The following is a 19,972-nucleotide window of genomic DNA, read 5'->3' as shown; positions in this document are numbered from 1 at the left end:
CCCGGGAGTCACTCCCTGTGCGGGGTACCGGCGTCTAATATTGGGCCTCTGTGGGGCCACTAAGTCAGGGTCTTCCCCTCGGCGTCGTCGAGTCCCCCAGGGACCCAGGGGGACCTCCAGCACCCGAGGGCCAGTGCCCTGCACTCCCGGGCATCAGCGTCTCTCTGGTGGGGCCACGTTCATTCCAGCCAGGACACTGGTTTCTCTCACTGGGGCCGGTGAATGCGCACTGTTTGTGCTGCCCCTTCATGCACTCGCAGAGGTCCGGGAGGTCTCCCCTCTCTCTAATTGGTCCTCGATCGGCTCCAGACCCAGCAGTGCACGAAGCAATGTCCCATCGGTTTGGATCCCTTCACACTTCCCTTCCCCCCCACCTCCGAAGCGGGAGTGCCTTTCTCCTGCGCATGGCCTCGGGTCTGTTTCAGATGCTGCGGCCTTCGTCCGGGTCTCGGGGTGCCGGGGCGTCCTCCCAGAGGCCCCCGCGTCTCCAGCGCGCTGCTTACTCCACTCACTGCGTCGGGCTTTGCGTCCGGCGGCGTGCGCTCTCCCCACTCCAAGGGGGCGCCTCACTGCGCGGCTCGCAGTGTCTCCGCCTCTCCCGGTGCCGGTCGCCGCAGTTCTTCAATGCTGCCACTTCAGGCGGGAGCACGGCAGCTCTCCAGCTCGGCCGGCGGCTCCCCCTCAGTCGACACCCCAACACCTCTCAAGCGTCCGCGTCCGGAGCGCGGCCCCGATCTCTTTGTTAGTCTTACCGTGGGCTCCGGATCGGCCGCATCTGGGGTCCCGGTCTCAGCCTCGCCGAGGCGGCCCGGACCTGGTCACCATTTTGTTTTAGACGGGACGGGTTACGGAGCGGGCACGGGGACTGTTTTGGCCCATCTCTTTACCTCAATTTGGTCCCCAAGGGGTAGGGGACACACAGGAACGCTCGAGGCAGCGCCGTTAGCATAGCAGACCGCGGCATATTCAGGCGGATGACGGAGGGGTCCAGAGCACTCTCAGAGTGCGACCGCCATCTTGACGCCCGAAGCCACGCCCCCCTTTTCTGTGATTTTTAACACCTGCTCGGGACAGGCATTAAAGTGACAGGCCCATAGTAGCCTATGGGCATCCCTAGTGCTTTGCTGCACTAGTGCCATAATTCATGGCACTAATCCAGCAAAGCGCCACAATAGCATCATGAGTTTTTATTTATTGTGGAAATGGCTGCCATGGTGCATCATATTGTAAATACGGCGCAGCCATGGTGTTGTTGGGTGGGGCAGGGACGGCACAAGAAAAGTGGCACATCAGGATCCATCCACAACTTTCTTGTAGATATGACACTAAGGCCCTCATTCTGACACTGGCGGTTTGAAACCGGCAGGGCAGAGGGCAGCGGAAGCACCGCCAACAGGCTGGCGGTGCTTCCTGGGCAATTCTGACCGCAGCGGTAAAGCCGCGGTCAGAAAAGGGGAACCGGCGGTTTCCCGCCGGTTTTCCCCTGGCCCAGGGAATCCTCCATGGCGGCGCTGCATGCAGCGCCGCCATGGGGATTCCGACCCCCTTCCCACCAGCCTGTCCCTGGTGGTTTACACCGCCAGGAAGAGGCTGGCGGGAACGGGTGTCGTGGGGCCCCTGGGGGCCCCTGCACTGCCCATGCCACTGGCATGGGCAGTGCAGGGGCCCCCTAACAGGGCCCCATAATGATTTTCAGTGTCTGCATCGCGACGGGTGCCACTGCACCTGTCGCACCGCAGCAAATCCGCCGGCTCCATTCGGAGCCGGCTTCATCTTTGCTGGGGCTTTCCCGCTGGGCCAGCGGGCGATCTTCTTGAGATCGCCCGCCGGCCCAGCGGGAAAGTTGTAATCACCGCCGCGGTCATTTGAACGCGGTGCGGTGTTTGGGCGGTTTCCGCCCGGCAGACGCCGCCCGCCGGGGTCGGAATGACCCCCTAAATATTCCGATAGCAGACTAACAAGCTCTCACGCTGTAACCCATATCCCTCCATACATCACATTCATAAGCCTCTGGGGCTCTAACACACATGTAAGATATGCTTTCTCTGTGTCCTCTGACCCCTCCCTCAAGGACAGGGTCACCTCTTTTTTCCCTTTCCATGGCCACTTTTTAGTGTGCCACGCCTACTCTATGGTGGTAGCATTGGCGTAACAAAGGCCTCCGCAGCCCCTGCAGTGCAGGGGGATCCCTGAGCTTCATGGGGGCCTCTCAACACAGCACACTGTGCACGGGCGACAGGCCCCCTCATTGGGTACAGGGGGAATCGGTCCTCCTCAAGGTACTCTTCGGGGGCCCCCTCAAGTTTTGTTTTGCCACTGGACGGTAGTACAATCAAGAGCGAGGCAGCTACCAGTAGGTTTGAGCAAGTGTGGGTTTTATCCTTGGGAAGTTCCTTAAGCTATTAATAGGCTCTGCCTTATATTGCCTGAGGGACATCATGAAGCCTGTGTTGCAGGCTATGAGCCAACGCAAGTGATCAGGTCTTGGCAGCAGGCAACAAAATAGGATCTCACCTGGTGTCCTGAACTCACCCACTTGAGATGGGGCCCTGCAGCGGTGGTTACCCCTTTGTTAATTGATGCGCACAATATACATACGTACGTTCTCATGTCTTTACCTGCATCTCATAGGATGTTCAAGGCAGTGAATGTCAATCAGACCTTAGCCGTGACAATTACATCGAAGTACGCGTCAATAGGTTGTTGTAGAAGTAACATCTCTCTTGGCCTTAATTAAAGATCATTGATTCTGCTGTTTCTATGGCCACATCTCTTGGAAAATTAATTTTAACAGCTATTCAAAGCGCAAACCACACAGCTTTATTGTTACAGCAGTTGTGCATTGCAATCAAAAATACACAATAAATCTTGCAATATTCAGTTTAAACGCATGCAATTAAAAACTGCTCTTAACACCAGGGGCAGCTCACATAGTTCCTCAATTAAACAATTGTACTCTATATCTATAGCAGTAGGGAAATAATGCCCATTACTAGTCTGCTAATGCAAGGAGCTCAACAAAAGTTCATGATTTCTGATTGTGAATGGAACAATTTTCATTTAAATATAGACGGTATTGTTCTGATTGAATGTGCCTAACCATACAAACTCAATCAGAAGTAATCATAATAAAAACAGGACTAGGCAATCCTATTCCAATAATGTGAGATGCTTAATATGTGCAAACATCTGTGCAAATTGGCAAGGTCCATGATTCCTCATTCCTCAGTCATTCAGAGCTAATTGTTACCACTGCTCATGTTGAATTTTGTTTTTTTCATTTTGGATGCCAGGATACACATCAAGCCAAGTTGGCATCTCTTGAGACATTTTACAGAAATCAGGGTACACTCTCTAGAGATTTGAAATGAATAAGGTTTTTGTAGCATGATCCTTCCATTGGTTCCTCTTTTAGAGAGCTTCAGCAAGCTATCGCAATATAAGCGTAAACTCCTGCCAAGAAAGGCTGAATAAATACATTCGCAGAACACAACACCTCCACAAGGACAAGGTTTCACTATGAAAATGTGCTCTTTCTTTAGGAGTAACATAGGGTCTCGAGTATTGAGTATTGATGTAGCCATCGGAGACTAGAGATGATGGAATCCTGGATATTGTTGATGATTTCAATCCATTTTCATACCGTAAACTCAAATTCCAAATCCACATCTCATGTTCCTTTGCTCTTTCCACATTTCACTATTTCCACTTCCATTATATTTTTTATCACACCTGCTATATTGTTTGGTTGCGTCACAAGGATGACCGGTCTTATGTATCCTTTGCTCCTCAGAGCTTCTCAAACATGTTCTCAGAAAGATAGAGACCATCATAAGTTCAAAATTCATGTTACATCATTCACATCATGTAGTCCTTTACTAGCACTGGCCAACAGGTCCATCCTCTTATGACTCTGATATTCAATAAATTCACAATGCCTCCTCCCCTCTTCAGTACACTGATTACCACAACCTGCCAATGTTTATCTTCCGTGGAATGGCCTTATTCATTGAAGTGCTTAACCAATGGGGCCCCTTCAACTCCATATCTTATGCAGCTTCTGTGTTGTACAATGCATTGCCTAATCATCTGCGATGTCTGACCAAAGTAAACTAACATGCAAGGGCATTGGATTACATAAATTACATTCCAGGTGTGAAACATCAAAAAATACCTCAAAACAAACACCTTGCCATTGGTCTTCCATTCTTCCATTCCATTCTTTTGTAACATGAGTGAATTCACAGGCTGAGGGGGTTTCCCCACGTATAATGTCCTACTGCAGCAAGGAGTCCCCACATAGTAACAATATCCATCCTTCTAATGTGTTCCCTATAGTCCCTCTTCACATTGTCTTTTATATTTTTGGTTCTCTTGAAGACAAACAGTGGAGGCTCAGTTCATGTGTCACTCAACATTGGCCAGAATCGCAAAATAACTTTTTTAACATCATTGCTAGCAAGGAAGAAGGTACTGACCATCACTTTTCCTTAATCCTCATTTTTTGCTCTCTGTTCAATAATTATTCACATTGGCAAAACCATGCTCTCCAAATTGACCTAGTGACTATTTTCTTGGGATAGCCTTTGTTCAGTAGTATCTGTTTCAGCACTTCTGCCTCCAGGAAATAATCCTCTTTGTGTGTGCAACTCTTGTGAATGCAAGTGAATTGCCCATATGGCAGGTTGACCCTCAATGCTCTGGGATGATGGCTATTGTAACACAAAAGGTAATACGTATCTGTGGGTTTCCGATATGGGGTGATGTGCAATTTACCATTCCGGTGCCTAACTAATAAGTCCAGATTGTCTATTTCTTGTTTTTTGTAGTGCATGATAAAATGTAAGTCCTGACTCTGACCACTAAGCCATATGCCAAAGTCCCTCAATTCCAAATCATCCCCTTGCCAGATAAAGAAAACATCAGCAATATACCGTCTCCAGTTCTGAGCTTTGGATTGATATGGTTTAGAATGATCATAAATTATTTTCTCCTCAAATTCACTCACAAAGAGATTCACCACATCTGCCCCTATAGCTACTCTTTTCCTCTGTAAATAAAAGTCCTTCTTGAACAGGAAATATTTCATTTTAAATCCATCCTCTGCCAATGTTACCATCAGGTCACATCTTGCCTCCTCTATTTTATTCTGTCTTAAACATATATCAATTACCCCCATTGCCTCATCTTGGGGTATGTTCGTGATTCCACATTCATAGTTACCAACCAGTTGTTCTCAAGGTCAAAATCTAGTGCGTCCGCCAAAGTGATAAATTGCATGCTGTCCCTAACTTAGACACAAGTCTTGGGGACTTCTAATTTAATGTATTGATCAACAAAGCTACACACTTTGCAAAACTGAACCACAGCCCGACATTATAGGACGTCTGGAGTTTGATGGCATTTTTTTATGAATCTTAGGTAATATATGAATCAATGGTGTTCTTGGGTGTGGTTGAATCAGGTATGCATGTTCCTTGCCTATTATCGCACCTTAATCTAGGGCCTTAGAAGGGATACATTTGATCTCATCCTGGATCTTCTTTAGGAGATCCACAACTACCTTTTCATAATGTCTTTGCTACTCTCAACGAGAGTTGCATGGATGCTGTTTACATAATAAAACACTCATCTTATCACACTCTGTCAGAGGTGCAGAACTGCCACTTTGGGTTGTCTAGAAAAAGCGGGTTGTCTCCTAACAAGCACAGAAAAAGAAAACAAATTGCATTCTGTCTGCACATCCCTGGACTGAATGTGCAGGCTAAAGGGCAACAATGCCTTTCGGGAATAAATGTGTGTGCAGCACTTTCTCGTGTTAATGGAAGAATATGTAAAAAGTCACCATCAGAATAAGATGTCAGTTAAGAAAATGAATCTATAACGGTATAACGGAGACCTAACAGGGGTAATGCAACAATATCAGTATTGTTCTATGTCATTCTGGTCCTTGTACCCAGTCAGTATTGTTTTGCACACTTTTACACTGATTAATAAACATTCAGAATGTTAACTCAGTTTCTGTCTATGGCAATTCAAACTTACAATAGTATAAAACAATAAGGGCCAGATTTAAGAGGGCCTAGCGCCATTCCAATGCCACATTAGCGTCACGCTAATGTGGCTTTGGAAGGCCAAAAATGCTGTGTCATATTTACAAAGTGCCACAATGCTTGTATTGCACCACTTTGTACCCCAGTGTGCCACAATATGCCTGGCACAGGCATAATGTATGCAAGGAGCGTTTTGGCGCTAAGGGTGCTGAAATATTTTCGCAAAGAAATCTCTTAGATTTTTATCGGGATTTTTAACGCTTGCTGAGAGCAGGCTTTAAAGGGATTAACTCCTGCTAAGAGCAGGCAGTAAAGGGAGGCTTCCATTGTTTTCAATGGGCCTCTGTGTGCTTTGTAGGATTAGCGTCAACATTTCCAAAGCTAATCCTGAAAAGCGCCTGACTAGCGTAAAAAAGAATGATGCTAGTACCTCTGATTACCGCCATGGTGCACCGTATTTTAAATATGGTGCATACATGGTGGCATTGGGGGGGTACTAAGGTGCGCAAGAAAAGTGGTGCTGCACTAGGTGCAGTGCCACTTTCCATAAATCTACCCCTAAATTCACACTTTCCTCTGTGTTTGTGAAAGCTTTGATTGTTCATAAAAGTAAAATGTTCAAATGCCTATCTCCAAGAAAAGTGTCTGGTGTGTCAATACAATATAAGAACAGTTGGTTACAGCGGAGGACATCGATCTTACAGGCAGGCGACTTGATCGTTTTCCTGATAGTAGCCTGGACCGTAGGTTTTTCTCATACTCATGAGCCTGTTAGATCTCAGAGCTTTACTGCCAGAATCTGATCCTGTAAGACTGTGTAAACCAACAGATGGCTCTACTGTCATTGGCCTAGACCAGAAGATCTGTGTAGTCAGTGAGGTAGCTCTGAAGGGGTGACATTCTGAACCTAGGTGGAACCCAAGTGACAGGTTTACGTCAGATACCTGACCATGACCACACAACCTATGCCTTATTTCTTGGAGAGCTTTACATTCCAACAATAGGAATAGCAAGCACAATATCATATCACGCGGGTCCTTCCTCCTTAATACTGTGTCCACTAAGTAAGGCCATGCCGCAGGTGAGTAGGGAATGGTATGTGGGAATTATGTGGTATGTGTGATCTGATATAGCTACAAGAATTTATATATGAAGTGTCTTTGTGGAAACTGGAATTGAAACAGTATTTTGTACAAAGGACGACCATGTGCATAATGGATTGCTCTTTAGATCTGGCTAAACAAGTGCATCGGTCGCCTGCCCTTACGTGATCAAGAGAAACAGACCTTTCGGAAGTACTGCTGAGACCAGCTGGGGATCTGCTCATCTGTTGGTGTCCTTGAGTACAGAATTTGATTGGAAAGACACTGTGTGATTCCACTGAAAAGAGAGCTTGTATTTTATGTTTTACTTTGAAAGAAAGGTTAAGCTCAGGGCATATGTACTGAGTTTACTACAGGACTTATCTGTTTACTATAAAAAGTAACAATAAAGGCAAAAATCCTGATATGGTTATTGTCAAAAGCAGGTGTTTGCCGAGCCCATCAGGATTACAAGTAATGTGGGAAAATCACAACCGATTCAGTAACCCCCAGGCTGTCCGGTTCATTAAAAAAGCTGAATACTCTTGACAAAAATGTATACAAGATTTAGGAATAACCAGTGGATTCAGATGCATTAAACCTAATTGCCCCCTTTATTTTCCATTCTAAATTGAATCCCTGGGATCCAACTCAGAATGGTTCGTTTATCCAACCCGTGGCAACCACAATCTAGCCGAAAATGGCATCTCAGGTGACCAATGTTACCAGCAATCGCGGCACTAGGGGGGTTAAAAGGGGCGGAGCAGCACGTGGAAGGCAGGGGGAGAGGGGATAATAATAAAATTAAGAAGTGAAAAATTTAAAAACTTACCTGTGCGCCTCTCCTCTCCTCCGTCCCCTCAGCAGGCACAGGCTCCCAGCCTTCCCTGAGGGCAATCCTGATGCTGCTGAAAGCAGCGTTACGAATGGCTGGAGCGCCCAGACAGGACGCTTCCAGGCAGACAAGTTACCTGTGCCTTTTCTCTCCATCCGACCAGCTAAACACACATGCGCACATCCCTCTTGTCCCCATCACCCCCCCATGGCCCCACCCCTCTAAAGTCATTAACAGCGAAAGGTTAATAAACATAGTAATTATTGTTCCGTTGTTAGAGGTTTGGAGAAGCTGCGGCTAGCGGGGGCAAGTAGGAGGGACGACGCCCCGCCATAGCGGAGGAGCCGCTGCTGGTTACCAGAGCCATTAATGGGCATGCTGTAATGCAGGCATTCATGTAGTATGATTACAGTAAAGCACAATAGGAGACTGACAGTAATTAAGGTGTTTGATGTTGATGTAAATGTACCTCGAAAACAGAGGGCTTTTCACTTTCCTAAAAGTGAGGTTTCCCTTTGCTCATTGGGTTTAGTAATTTTTTATAACTATGCAGTTCACTTGGTTTTAACATTTATTGCCTTATTGCAATGGCTTGCCTTTAAATAACTTTATAGTGCATTTGTCAAATGCATGTTCAGCCCATGGACTTCTTGGCCCTGGTTAACAGATGTTTGTTGATATCCAGCTTAATTGTACTTTTGTGGAAACTGATTTTTACTTTTATGAATATCAGAAGAAGGAAGGCCTAGGCAAGATTGGAGCCTGTGAATATGGGGTCAGTCTCATTAACACAAGGAGCCACAAGGCCAGCTCTTAACCAGGCCTTTAACCATTAGTAGCAGATTTACAAGAAAATCCACCTAATGACACAATGGTTGCAACGTATTTACAATACAGCGCACCATGGCGGTCGTTACCACAACAGCGTCAAAATCATTTGACGCTGTTATGGAGCTTTACTGCACTAGCATCAAATATTTGGAAGCTAGTGCAGCAACGTACAGGGAGGCCTATAGGATATTATGGGTGCGTCACTTCAACACCTGCCCTGAGCAGGCATTAAAAATGCCAGAAAAAATGCTGCAGTGAAATCTTGTAAATTTCACTGCACCATTTTTTGGGCCTCCCTGTGGGAGATACAACCCGCTTGCATACATTATGCCTCGCACAGGCATAAAGTGGCACAAGGGGTTGCAAAGTGGCACAATGCATGCATTGCACCACTTTGTAAATCTGCTGCTTGGTAAAGGCCACCTTAACATTATGAAAATGGCACTGAGGTGGTGTTAAGGCAGCGCTATGGGCTTGTAAATCTCCCCCTTAGTGTCTCGGTGCTCCAGCTCAGGAAGGCTTTACTACAAGTTCCCAGCCCCTTTCTGTTCTCTCATCGTAGTTTATCTCTTGATCACCACAGACCCATGCAACCTGTCTTCCCTTGTGTTTACACAATGGACACAGCAGTGCTAGTCTGCAGGGACCTGGCTTGAAGACCAACTAGCTCTCAAAGTAAATGTGGGTTATGCAATGGCTGTTGGCCTCACTGGGCTTAATGAATGACCAACAGGTGGGCGAAAGGTGACCTCTCATGTGGGCTTGCAGCCTGGATTTTATTGGTGCATCGAAGATCAGACAAATAAATCCCAAAAGATCCACTAAGCAAAATGTACTCACGCCTGCGTAAGCCAGTGTGTGCTGATTGTGTTGAATGTTGACTTCTCACTATCTGGTGATTTGCTAATAGGTTGCCTAACTAGACAATTTAAGGTTATTCCCTTTCGTCAATGGTTAGTGTTTTACTCAGGTTGGTGCATGTATGGATGAAGGATTAATGGATAAATGGTTTGAGTGTTTTAGTGGGATGGATAGGAAATTTAACAGATGATTAGGAAGTCTCCAGACTCCCTTGCTACACCTCACTGACAAAAGAATGTACTAGCCAGTTTATGACAACACCCCCCAATCACTCCCACCTTCACCGGTACTCACCTATTGTCCCTTTTGGCCGGAGTTCCGGGTGACTCACATGAGTACTGTCCAAGTTGTGAACTTCATGCCAGCGTCCTCCTTTACCAGGGTTGTGGGGGGTATAGATAGCCTGTTATTTCCAGCCTTGGTGTGCTTTACCCAGTTGCCTTGCCCAGTTAACTTTCATCTGTACTAGTTACACATTAGAGTGTTTGGATGTGGCTCGTGCCCACAAGGGGTCAGTGAAGTTGTGAAGTGTTTTTAAGCAACATTTGGGAAGCTGTATGGAAAACTTCACAACTTCCCTACGACTGCAACTGTTTTCACCTAACCCCATTTGCGTCACAATCAAAGATCCTCTTCTAAAACAAAATGGCTGCGAATAAAACATCATCTCCAGAAAACAATGAGTCCTAGTCACAAAAGTAATTCCGTTTAATAATGTATTTTCATTTCCCAGAATTCCTTGTTTACGCCTTACAAGAATTCACAAAGGGATTCCTGGCAGTCACAAAATGCACTTCCTGCTGCAGATTTATTTGCCATGAGTGTGGAGAAATCCGTAGTAGTAAATACCACGCAGGTTTCGGAAATTGGGGAGAAATCGGCATCGTTTGCCTTGTAAGCTTGGCAACATCGAAAGAACATATGCATGTGTGGGTATTCACAACTTCCGCTCTCCCTGCTGCACCCACCCACGATTTGCAACAATGCCCCTTTGAAAATGGGAAGAGGAACTGATCAACCCCAGATTTGTTGGTGATCATGGAAGTCATTTAGGGGTGTCAGCGCATCAGAGCCTTGATAAGTAAACTTACAAGGAGACACGCCTAGGTCGATGAACCTTTGGACCACGCTCAGGGACTTCCCAGTACGAGATATATTTTTGGCATCACAAAATCAATAGATCAATAACCCAAACAATATTTACAGAAACTAATCAACAAGTTAATCAATAACATTTAATAAGAATCAATAAAGTGAACACACCATGACCTTTCAGTCATGAATAACCACACCAATTTAGTTAAGTGTTAGGATATTTATTTCCCTATTAGTTACAATCTAAAGTCATTTCCATTAATCTCATTAGCAATTCATCTCATTAGTAACTCTTCAGATTTTAATTGGAACACAATTAATCAATAAATAGAGAATATTCATTCAGCATTAACACGTCATTAATAAAAAGCAACTTAGCAAAGTCTCAGTAGTGCATCATTCAACAAAGCAAGAACTCAGTCATTTGTCTATTTGCGTCAGATATTAGTGAACATATTAACTAACCTCGAATTAGCATCAGCATGTTGGGCTTCATGCAAAACAATTTAGCAAACACAAATTTGGAAAACATCTAACTATGGCCTCTATCAAAAACGCTGTTGGTACCTAGAGAGAAAGGCAAACAGACAATTACAATTTTCATCAGATAGTTACCCATCTAGTGAATCAGTAAACAGCGTCAGTCTTCATCCTCAGGACATCAGTCGGTTCACCATCAGCAAAGATAGGACAGGGCAAAGTCTCAGTATGGCATAGTTAAGGAATAAGATCTTCCCTCATATGGAGGAGAAGTAAGTATCAGGTAGGAATGAATAGAGGATGGTTAAAGTATCAGGAAGAACAAACAGCAAAGTCTCAAAAGAATGGCCTAAATGCCTCAGTAAAATGGCAAAGTATGGCTTGGAGTGGAATGTCCAATAATGGGTTATGTGGTTAAATCAATACTGCCTAATTTGCTCCTAATTCTTCATTGGATAATAATTTGCGCATTATTATCTCTGTCCAATAATTCTCCACGCACTTCACTAGAATTTTCCATAAACCACAGAATTTACTACGGCTACACACACATCTAGCTTCTGGAAAAGTACAGTTTCGTGTCCTTCAGGAAAACAGCACATTGCATGTTAGGAAAAAACACAGTTTAATATGAGACCAGGCAGCTAGGCCCAGACCCTTGCTAAACTAAGGCCTAGTAATTTAACTAACAAACCCCTAGTACATGATTCTAATTATGAAATGCTAATACAAATTCAAAACATTAGTACATAATTAATTCATTACTAATAAGTTTCATTAGTCTTCGTATACATTGGTAGCCACTCCCCGTGGGCACATTTCAAACGCGTGCATTATTTTCTACGTTAACACATTTTCTATGCAGCTTCATTACAGAATATATTGCAATTTTTTCATGTTAATATTGCTTTTAAAAGACACACTCCAACAGGGGCTGCCAGGGGTCGCAACTGCAACCCCCCTCCTTGCCCCTTGTGACCCCTGGCCTCAGAGGTGGCAAAATCAGTGCCAAGAACACAGGGGCAGCTCCTCCTTATGGCTGTTGCTTGGGGCTCCACTTCCTTGATATCAATCTGTTTTTTTAATTACACTAATAGAAATATTGAATACTATATTATAAGTGTAATTAAAAATGGAGTACAATTAGCTGGAATATGACCCTCCTTGGTAGCTGAGGTAAGTTAAAAACACTTTTAAGTGTATGTTGTGTGTGTGTACTTGTGAGTAAGAGTGTGTTTATGTAAAAGAGAGTGTGTTTAATAGAATGTACATTTGTGTAGGCATGTGTGTGTGTAAGTGAAAGTCTATGGTGTGTGATGTCACTTCGCTACCCTTGGCTTTTTGGTGAATTGACATCCATGCCGGTGATGTAGAGGAAGAGCTTTCTCGATGTGGAAAAATGTTTTCCCCAAAGAAAAAGTGTGCTCAAGCAGAGGGAGTCCAGTTCCCCCATTCACAATTCTACATCAAGAATAGGAGGGAATGTGTCACATGATATTCCCAAAAGTATGCCTGGAAACCGACTCCTTGCACAGCTTTCTAGGCATTTTACTGGCAATGTTATGAGATGTACATCTCTTCATGCGTACATATGCCTCTTGGGGTCGAGCACAAAGCGCTCTGTCCCTGGTGTAATCTATTTGTGGGCCTTTAACCACGCTCATGTCACGCCCATCAATTTGGTTGGTTCGTCGGCTTGCCTTTTAAAATTTGCTTGATTTAGTGAAAGGCATGCATACGTCATGCCTTTTCCGGTGTTTATTCCGCCTCGAGCGCACCAGCCAGCTACTGAAAACATATGAGGCTCCATGTTTTCGATATGGTTTCTGGACTACTTTTTCTCTTTAATTTGTACGCAGCACGATCTCACTGGGCAGTAGTCGAGCTTTGAATGACATTGACCCTGTTACATTGATAACTGCATTTTTGCCAGTTACATGGATAATCGCACTTTTGCCAGTTACATGGATAATTGCACTTTTGCTGATACGTTTTACTGCGAGCAAACTTCTGTTTCCTATTGTTTGTCTGCTTTGTGCTCATTGCGGCCGTCAGCTCGCTTATGTGAAACTGTTTTACTTTTCATTTTCAGTTTATCTGCCAAAAAACATCCAGTTAGGACTTTACAACGCTAATAGCTTTAGCTCGAGCAAAAGAGAGACCCATTGCATTGCAAATGCTCGTTTATTAATCTGACCCCTTATGTTCTTCTCCTGTGCAATGTATGGTGCACAAAAGAAATGGTAAAAATTGCAAAGAAAACGTCTGCTTCTCTCACCTGATGGCAGATAAGGTGGCAACTATTTCAAGTCAACAGGAGTTGGTATGTAGTCTTTAAGAAAATTCAACAATGACCTATAACCCTGGGTGAGAGATGTATTTCTATTAGCGAAAGTCCCCGTTTTCCATATTTTTCCACTTTTATTACCTCATGAATTTCCCGGATTTGATTCTATCCTGCAATTCTTTTGTGCTCATTAGGAGATCATGTTTGCTTCACAAAGAGATCATTTTCACACTAATGAACCTTACCCAAGCTGAAATGTTTTTGAAGAATGTTTTCTCTGCAAGCTTCCCTTTTGCAAAACACTTATGGCTGCTTTCTGTGAATTATTTCACATTCAGAACTATTTCGTTGCTGTTAAAAATGGAAATAGTAAAGAGAAATTGTCACGGAAGTTGTACATTTCTCACAAAGGTGACAAAGGGAAAAACTGCAACCTTTCAAAAGTCATAAACTTTTCCTTCGACGGTCTGAAAGTAGTAAAAAAAAATATTTGCATACCTCTAATTGAGGGTGTATAACATTTAACTAGGATAAGAGGAGCCCTGATAGTTTTAGTAACATTGACATCCTCATGACCTTCGAGGCTTCCCACAGCATGGGCCATTGATCTAAGCAGCCCGTCCTAGCCGGAACGAGCAACACCATTTAGGCCGGAAATTTCTGTCTTTCCCTTCATGTTTTTCCCACTCAAGTTGTTTCTGGGAAATCTCTTTAGACATTTTGAAAAACAAATGAGGAGGGAAAAATCCAAAGAGGTGATCGGTGGATCAAAAAATAATGCAAAACAAAATATGTTTCATCACTCAAGATACGAATAAAAATGTCAACAAACCCACACACCTGGACATTGTCATCTTCGCAGCAAGATGGGATCGACGTGTTTAAGCAAGAGAAACAAGAAACAGGAAGGCCATTCAATGTGGCATCAATCTATACAATAAAAGTGACTAATGGATGTTGTGTCCTGTTAAAAATAAAACACAACTCTCAAGGAAACTAGAGACACAAATGCCATCCAACATGGCATCAATCTATAAAACAAAAGTGACTAATGATTGTTGTGTTCTGTTAAAAATAAAACACAACACACGGGAAGCAAGGCCATGGTTTATAGAGACACGAGTGTGTAGGGATAAGTTTAAAGGGCAAACCTGAAACAGAAGGAAAAAGTGCAAAAGAGCATCAATAACAGACGAAGCAAGTAAAATATTGTACATACACAAAATATGCAACCCTCTATGTATACTGTCCTACTATTCGACTCTGACAGGGCCTCATTTACAAGGTTTTGGCACAGGACAGCGCTGCAAGGATTCTTCCTGCGATGACCTGCGGAAAAAAATGAGTCATACAGCGCATTGCTGGACTTTCCCCCTGCGCTGGCAAACAATTGGATGCCATGTACGAATGAAGGTACCCTTGAACGAAGGTGCACTGTAAGAATGATTGTTTTTGTGCAGGAAGAAACACCCTCTTGCACAAAAATAATCACTGGAGGTGATTTCCTATTATTATGGGGCATATTTACAAGAAATGATGCATTGCTGCGTTAAATTAGTTATGATGCGCAGGAATCCATTACGACACCAAGGATGCACCATATTTACAATACGGGGCGCCATGGCACAAGGACTCAAGGTCCATCAGAATCCTGATGCATCTGTGCGAACTTTTCCACAATGATTGCGCCCAAAAAGTGGCACAACTGATGCAACTTCAGCAATGCATAAAAATTTAGAGGTGGTGCGTCAGTTTGAAATGACGCAAGTAGCCTAATTTTTCAGGCCCAATGTAAAAGACCACTGCAACACCCATGGAATGCCTGTTTGACGCAAAGTAAGGCTATGCAGTGACTTGCGCTGCATTGCCTTACTTCATCTCTGCAAGGCCATGAAAAGGCACACAAAGTCACATTGCATGGCCTTGTAGATGGGACTGCAACCTGCGACCCAATGCCTCACAAAAAGTGACACATCTGTGGCGCAGGCTGCTTGTAAATAAGCCCCTCAGTGTTTTGCAGTGGCATTGACACATAATACAGATGAAAAGATGCAGTTGCTGGAGAAAGATGTTCCCATAAGTGGGATACACTCATGAGATTTCGGTATTTCATATTCCTGGTAAACAAATGGTTCTTTCGAAAGACCTGAGTGTAAAGACAGAGCCAAAAAGATAATGTATTCACCTTCTGCCATACGTCTGTGGCGCAGATCCACATTTCATTAGGGCATCTTTGTGATGCTGAGGAGGCTGGCACTTTCTAGTGTGTCACACGATTCCATATGTGCACCTTGAATGCCCTCACCTTGGAGAGTTGATCCTACTCCCTTACCCTGACAGCCTCCATCTTCTGGGACATAGAACTGCTGGGAGAAGGGCTAACACAAGGGTGGAATTGTCTATCAGTCAACATAATAATTTGTATTCAAGATGTCTCTACATTCTTTTATCAAGAACACTTCTTAGAACCTCTTGAAGCATTTTTGCTTTATACCAACTGCTGGAGAATGAATGACCTATCTCTAACTGAAGCAGAAACATACACAACTAAAAATAGATCCTTAATATACTTATCTGTTTTCCCTTTCTCTTCAGATATTTCCTCAAAGTGAGGTACCACAATGTACATTGGCAGTCTGGGGTACAAGACGGATCTACCACTTGGTGCAGGGGATTTGGACGGTATATAAAATACTGGTGGCAAATTTAGGTACAAGGTTTTCTAGTCCTAATGAAGTCAGAAATTACAAAACATGTTGGCTGGAGCGGGTGTACAATCTATTGAATAAAGAAAATTTGGAATAACAACAGTGACTGGAACTTTGTATGATGGACAACCTGATGCCAGGAGTGTTTGGGGGACATTTCTTGAATGGGTCTACCAAATGTGACCAAAACGTTTGGTGCATGTCACTTGTCAGCCAATAACATTCTGTTTATCTGAACCTGCATCGAAGACGCATGTGACCACTGAGGTAAATCGCACTCAACGGTATCTGTGTTTCATAATGATGTGTGACCTTGTAGTATTACTATCACACCTGCAAGGAGCACTATAGCATATTACTTCAGTACAGCTACTTTTATTCAATGTTTGGTGCATCATTCTTGGATATAGCGTAAGACAATATAATGCATATCCAGTACTGGATGCTATTTATTAAATAAATGCACACTATGTTAGTTTTTTTAAAGAAAATTTTAATTATAAAAAGGACAAAAATTTATTCTTAGGAAACGGTCCCAGCATCCCTCAATTATGAACAAACTCTATATTTTTAAATTTTACTTTGAGGGAGGTGGGGTAATGCTTTATTGTAGGTTTTGTCACCAGAAAGCCATTCTTAATAGTGGTTAACTGTTGAATCAATCACATTATAGTGCTGGAGAGGTCGTAGACCGTATCTCTCCACCCTAAAACTGCATGCATTGAACAATACATAACTGAAGAGATGCATAATACAAATTAAAATATCTAATTGCGTTCATACCTGTATTCATACCTGTATTGCATCAATTAGTGAGTACATTTCCTTTTTTAAGTGCACCTGCATATCTTACCTTAATGTGGTACATTAGACATTACCCTAAGGTTTCCAATCTCTAAATACAGCCATGTTTGTGCTTTCTGCTTATAACAGTGAGGAGGTTTAAACCGCTGAGCTCACCTTACACTATTCATAAGCAATTCAGTAGGCCTTGTGTGCTGGCCTTTTAGCTTCCCACTGCTGCATAGGGTCATAGCCCCTTCATAGCCCTAACAGGGGCATTGCCATCATCCACAAGGACTTCCTCCACTGCACCTCCACAGATGACAAAACTACACTGACCATGGAACACTTCAACTTCCAGATCAAACACAACGCCAAAACCACCATCAAAGGAACCATCCCCTACAGACCCCTGTCCCCAGACACAGTTTCTGAAACTCCATCCCAGACTTCAGCTCCCCCCCGCCTATGAACTCCAGCCACTTCATCTTCCTGGGGAATTTGAACTACCACCTAGAAGACCCGAATGACACCAACTCCACCTCACTCCTCGACAACATGAACTTCATAGGACTCTCTCAACTGGTCACTATGCCCACACACAGCGCAGGACCCACACTAGACCCCATTTTATCCACAACAACGGTCCACTTCACCATCGAGGGATGACTGGAAGCCCGGATGAAAATCCCCCACCACTCCCCTGCCGTAACTGTAGACATTTCACAGAAACTCCCTGGATCACCATCTTCAAAGAATACAGACCAGTCCTCATGGACACCCTCGAACATTGGATGCAAAACTTCTCCAATTGGATCTCCTCAGCAGCTGATACCATTGCCCAACTAAAAAGAACCACCAGGAGCAAGCCCACCAAACAAACCAAAAGTTTAAATCAGAACTTCAGACCCTCAAAGTAGATGCAGAGGACTAGAGAGACACTGGCGATCCAACAAGACCACCGCCAACCTCAACGCCTTCAAGACCGTCCACCACCAACTCAGAAAGACCAAGAAAGAAGCGCTCACCACCCACCTGGAGGCAAGCACATATCACGCCTCAGAACTCTTCAGCATTGTCAGAGAACCATTCTGCCCCGCTACCACTGAGAACACTATTCACCCCTCACATGACCTCTGTGACAGGCTATCGGGCTGCTTTCACCACAAGATCACAGACATCTACAGCAATTTCGACCCCCAACCCACTGTCCTCGACCACCCCTGTGCCTCATCCTACCACTCCCCCTTCTCAAAGGATGACTGAATGGAAGCAGCTTTCTACTGAGGACACCCTTTAAATCATGGCCTCCATTCTGTCTGGATCCCCCCGCAGACCCCCACCTGCATAGTATCTACGACCTAGGAGGCGAAACCATCAGAACCGCACTTCCAGAACTCCTCAACACCTCCATCTCCACCCCAACAAACCTTCAGCAGACACCAGCGAACTCAAGAACTACTGCCCCATCTTGCTCCTCCTCTTCCCCACCAAGGAAATGGCCATCAACTGTCAGCTCACGGACCACCTCGATGTCAACAAACTGCTCAACCCATCCCAATCCGGCTGATCGCAGCCACAGATGACATCAGACAGCTCCTCAACCAAGGAGCCACAGCAGCGCTCATCCTCCTCGACTTATCTGCAACCTCTGACCCCGTCTAACACCACACTCTCATCTCCAGACTCCACAACATCAGCTGGATTGCCTCCTTCCTCTCCAGCTGAACCCAGAGTATCCTCCTCCCTCCCTATATCTCTGTACCAAAAGACGACATCCGTGGCTTCCCCAGGGCTCCTTCTTCAGCCCCACCCTCTTCAATATCTACATGACTCCACTGGCATACATCACACACACCCACGGAATCAGCATCCTTTCCTACGCCTCTTGAAGCATTTTTGCTTTATACCAACTGCTGGAGAATGAATTACCTATCTCTAACTGAAGCAGAAACATACACAACTAAAAATAGATCCTTAATATACTTGTCTGTTTTCTCTTTCTCTTCAGATATTTCCTCAAAGTGAGGTACCACAATGTACATTGGCAGTCTGGGGGACAAGACGGATCTACCACTTTGTGCAGGGGATTTGGACGGTATATAAAATACTGGTGGCAAATTTAGGTACAAGGTTTTCTAGTCCTAATGAAGTCAGAAATTACAAAACATGTTGGCTGGAGCGGGTGTACAATCTATTGAATAAAGAAAATTTGGAATAACAACAGTGACTGGAACTTTGTATGATGGACAACCTGATGCCAGGAGTGTTTGGGGGACATTTCTTGAATGGGTCTACCAAATGTGACCAAAACGTTTGGTGCATGTCACTTGTCAGCCATTAACATTTTGTTTATCTGAACCTGCATCGAAGATGCATGTGACCACTGAGGTAAATCGCACTCAACGGTATCTGTGTTTCATAATGATGTGTGACCTTGTAGTATTACTATCACACCTGCAAGGAGCACTATAGCATATTACTTCAGTACAGCTACTTTTATTCAATGTTTGGTGCATCATTCTTGGATATAGCGTAAGAAAATATAATGCATATCCAGTACTGGATGCTATTTATTAAATAAATGCACACTATGTTAGTTTTTTTAAAGAACATTTTAATTATAAAAAGGACAAAAATGTATTCTTAGGAAACGGTCCCAGCATCCCTCAATTACGAACAAACTCTATATTTTTAAATTTTACTTTGAGGGAGGTGGGGTAATGCTTTATTGTAGGTTTTGTCGCCAGAAAGCCATTCTTAATAGTGGTTAACTGTTGAATCAATCACATTATAGTGCTGGAGAGGTCGTAGACCGTATCTCTCCACCCTAAAACTGCATGCATTGAATAATACATAACTGAAGAGATGCATAATACAAATTAAAATATCTAATTGCGTTCATACCTGTATTCATACCTGTATTGCATCAATTAGTGAGTACATTTCCTTTTTTA

General features: G+C 44.0%; 1 long non-coding RNA gene across 1 annotated transcript in view; it reads left to right on the top strand.

Annotated features, from left to right (window-relative positions):
* LOC138247188 (uncharacterized) overlaps positions 1-19,426 on the top strand; it is a 33,801-nt gene extending 14,375 nt beyond the window's left edge. The window contains exons 2-3 of the long non-coding RNA XR_011194357.1: positions 16,120-16,234; positions 19,027-19,426. This is a non-coding gene — a long non-coding RNA (uncharacterized lncRNA). The remainder of the gene's footprint in view (positions 1-16,119; positions 16,235-19,026) is intronic.
* Positions 19,427-19,972: the final 546 nt, after the last annotated feature.

Source organism: Pleurodeles waltl, chromosome 7 (genome assembly GCF_031143425.1).
Source record: "Pleurodeles waltl isolate 20211129_DDA chromosome 7, aPleWal1.hap1.20221129, whole genome shotgun sequence".
Taxonomy (NCBI): domain Eukaryota; kingdom Metazoa; phylum Chordata; class Amphibia; order Caudata; family Salamandridae; genus Pleurodeles; species Pleurodeles waltl.
This window is presented reverse-complemented; position numbering and strand designations above follow the sequence as displayed.